General features: G+C 32.2%; 2 long non-coding RNA genes across 2 annotated transcripts; one reads left to right on the top strand and one right to left on the bottom strand.

The window, feature by feature from the left end:
* Nucleotides 1-2,128: 2,128 nt before the first annotated feature.
* LOC125504650 lies at nucleotides 2,129-3,164 on the bottom strand. The gene is made up of 3 exons (XR_007281632.1): nucleotides 2,949-3,164; nucleotides 2,278-2,472; nucleotides 2,129-2,218 (listed from the first exon to the last, which is right to left on the bottom strand). It is a non-coding gene; the product is annotated as an uncharacterized LOC125504650 (long non-coding RNA).
* LOC125504649 lies at nucleotides 2,176-2,568 on the top strand. The gene is made up of 2 exons (XR_007281631.1): nucleotides 2,176-2,306; nucleotides 2,371-2,568. It is a non-coding gene; the product is annotated as an uncharacterized LOC125504649 (long non-coding RNA).
* Nucleotides 3,165-3,931: the final 767 nt, after the last annotated feature.

Raw genomic sequence — 3,931 nt, 5'->3', positions numbered from 1 at the left:
CGGATATTAAGTGCTAAATTGCAGATTTTAGTAAAAACCATTGAACAAGTAAAAATGCAGTTAAAAAAATGATGATGATCATATCACACTCTTAAAGTTCCCTTAAAAACTCTTAAATATCTAACAATGCAAGATCTCTTTTTCAAATTCCGTTTATAAAATGTATACATAAATATACCAACAAAAGCAGCTCTTGTGATGTTTACCATTGTTAAGAATGTTATCTGTGATTTGGATGTCCCAAATGCATGAAAAAACCAATAGGGTGTCAGAAGTACAAGAAATTCGATAAAAACTAATTTTAAATTTTGATAAATACCTAAGCGGGTTATATGGATAACCTAAGTAAGAATGCATTGTTTCATATTATATTTCTATTGATTTGTCGCCGATATAGTTGAAACAGCTAGTACTGAGTTTTAAATAAGTTTAAATAATTAAAAATATCTGTATAAAATTAGTGTTTAGAGATAAATTTAAAGAGCACTGATAAGGAAAACTTAAATTAATTTAGTTACCAATTTAGGTACGTTTGAGCAATCATATTGAAAGATGTTTGTTTCCACTAAAAATGTATCGATATAACTTAATCAATAAAAAATATATATTGGACGTGCTATAAATCTTTGAGAAATAAAAGCTTGATTTTTTTTCAACGCCATTTTTTTACTATTGGTTAATCAGAAAAACCAACATGAAAATGAAAATAAACCATTTCAATGTCATCTATTCCTATCTGGGCTTAAAAAGAATGGTTATATGTAAATCATAATTTGATTTCGTTTAATTTCAAAAATAAATCAATTTTTATTACTGACTGCTCATTTTCTCCGGTCATTCATTTTTCCACTAGAACATGAACAGAATATTACATTGAAACAATGGAAGCATTTCCAGTTTACGGACAATTAAAAAAATATAAAATTTAATTTTCGTAGCGGTTTAAAAGCCACTATCAAACAAACGCAATCAATTTTTACAATATAAGTGTTGTAAACACTACTAGTAATATGATCTTACAACAAGAATATTGTACCAAATTTTTTCCACTTTAATTCAGCAACATAAAAATATGTGTTTCCGGTAAAAAGCGTCAAACGGCGTGGTTAGAAAGAAGTGTATTTTTATGCACATAATACAGTTCATGTTAACAAAAACAGTACTGAACTAGTCTTGTCAGGCTTTTACTTCAGCGCTACTATACAAAACTACTTTTATGACTGTAAAATCTATATTACAAAAAATATGTAAACTTTTTCAAACATATAAGTGCTGTGAATTCTTGCATTACAACACAATATAACGAAGTTTAATATAATGTATGAAGTTATGACTAAATTATTGCTCCCGATTTTTGCAAACTATTTCCATTACCAAAACAAATAAGAAGTATTTGAAAAAAGTGTCAATTGACGCGGCAAGCATCTATGTTTAATGAAGACGGGAAGTTAAATTGGAAGTGGAGTAAAACCAAAATACATTTTTTTACAATTTAACTACATCACTTTCTCTGCACGGGCGTGCTTACTGCTCTATTTACAGAACTGGGAAATTGATATTACTAGATAAACAAAAAACAAGATCTCCTTGATAAAATTTTTTGGAACTGCTTTTGAAGTCGAATTAACTATAATTTAGTAAACGAAAATAGCCGCATTTGAAATATGGATGTTTAAAAAATATGTATTTTACCGCAACACGAAGAAGAAATGTAGAAGATTCTTTAACCTGCCAACTCATAAAGCTGCTAGCTAGACTTTATACTTTCATCGGGTAAGGATAGATGATTTGTAAAATGCAATTAAGCGGCAGCCAATAAAAATAAACTAAACTTCAAAATCCCCATCGGCCTTCTTCAATTTTGTTTACAATATCTTATTATTACCTATATACAAAATATACATATCTTACTCATCCTTTAAATTGTTTTCATCAAATACACTGCCCGATAGATTATGCTGTTCAAGTAGCACTGTCAACTATAATTTGTCTTGTTTTAATGTGAAATCGAGAACTTTGCACATATCACAATCCTGTTCGGCATTACACGAGCAATTGTCCTCGCATCGTTTCAAATGCTCGCACAATTTAAAGTTCTTAAAAGCTTTCAGTTCTTTTTTGACGTTCTCTAAGTTGCCCAAGTCGGACAGCTTAACGTCTTTTGGTAATTGTTATCCCTTTTGTCACATGAACACGTCTTGGAGATCTGCGGATGGTTCTAAAAATAGACGAAAAATATATTACTTCGAGAGTTCGAAAAGTTTGAAAAGCACAAACCTCTTCTGGAGGACATTTCATCTTCAAAGGTAACCATTTTTTCCTTTTGTTTTGCTGTGGAATTAGTGGACATTTTCCTCGGTGCCCTTACAGTTAATGGCATGAAATTCGGTAATGGAGGTGATTCCGTAGCGATAGATAGATCGAATTCACTCATGCTGCGCGGCACAAAATATTCAATTGAAGGTTCAGCTGCTAGAATGGAAGAAATTCAAAATTTTCAATGATATCGGGTTACAAATGTGTAACAATGTTTATTAATTAGAATACATTCGTACATTGCCTATTAAATTTCTAACGTCAGTCGATAATATTATGGTAAACAGTTAAGTTAACAATAACAAAATTCCACAATTCCACATGACAAATATAAATGAAGATTCTTGATACATTATTAAGGTGTAAGACAGTAACTTCTACTCTCTAAGGCTGCGAATTATATCAGATTTACAATCTCAGTTAATTGTCCTGAAGTGCTTTTGTGTGCTTTACCGAGTTACAGGGTAAAAAGTGGAAGTATGTGCAAGTTTGACATTTTTACGCCAATATTCAGAGCTCATTTCCTTCCAAACTCTTGCAAATTCAATTTTTTGTTTAAACCACAAACACTTAATTGTGCTAATTGTACGAACGCACACTAAAATACGTAATTTACAGTTATTTATACATACCAAATCCTGCTGCCGAGCGTCTCGCAGGAGTGTTTCGATGAAAATTGCTTTTTCTTGGTAAACTGTTATGATGTAGCGTAGGGGGTGATCGTCTTCCACCGATTTTGGACGGAGCTGCACCCTCCGTCGTGGGTCTTTGTCAGGAATCGGGCAAAGATGATGTGGATTCCTCCTGTCTTAGATTTTTGGTTTTGGAACACGAAGCACCAATGCATCTGAAAACTCTTTTTTAATGCCCAAATTCTTTATTTTTATAATTTTTACTGATAAAATATTCTGAACTTTTGACCCTAAATTAGCAACTAAAGATTAATTTAATTTCAAACAATAAAAAAAAACGTAGGAACAAGTTCAGAATAAGCTAATATTATTCTAGGAATAAAATTGTTTCCCTCTAAAAATAATTAAAACGACAATTTGGCCAACTAAATTTTGAGTCCGCACACGTACGGAGTTATTAACTCAAGTTGTCATTTGAAGAAATGGCAAAAGAAATTCCTAGTTCGGAATGGTACAGAAAAATGCTGTTCGGTTTAGTTATTTTTGTCATGCGAGCAAAAACAAAAGTTGGCAAAAATCAATTTTGGGAGGACTTTCCTATATGCGTCAGCCGTAATAAACACTGAAATAAATCAATTTCGGCTTTCGAATTGTGGAAAACGTATTTGCTGTTTTCATAAGTAAGTATAAGTTTTATATGTATTCTGTTGTTTTTTGGGGACAGTTTAGGTTTAGAAGTATTTCTAAAAAAACCCAAATTCGGTTTGTAATTTCTGATACTGTTGCTTTAAAATGGTAAACGTTTTCACTGGAAATCCGACATTGGATATTTTTCAAATTGCGTCTGGCCTGCTTGCAGGACGGACATACATATCCGATCTATCCGATCCGACTCCGATCAGAGAACCTTCCGTCGATGACCAAATAATCGGATCGGTGCGTGATCGGAAAGGGGAAGCCACACATGTCATACACGTTTCAGT

Source organism: Dendroctonus ponderosae, unplaced genomic scaffold (assembly GCF_020466585.1).
Source record: "Dendroctonus ponderosae isolate FM_Combo_2020 unplaced genomic scaffold, Dpon_F_20191213v2 Dpon_F_20191213_5, whole genome shotgun sequence".
Classification (NCBI taxonomy): domain Eukaryota; kingdom Metazoa; phylum Arthropoda; class Insecta; order Coleoptera; family Curculionidae; genus Dendroctonus; species Dendroctonus ponderosae.
The sequence above is the reverse complement of the archived record's forward strand: the minus strand, read 5'-3'. Positions and strand labels throughout refer to the sequence as shown.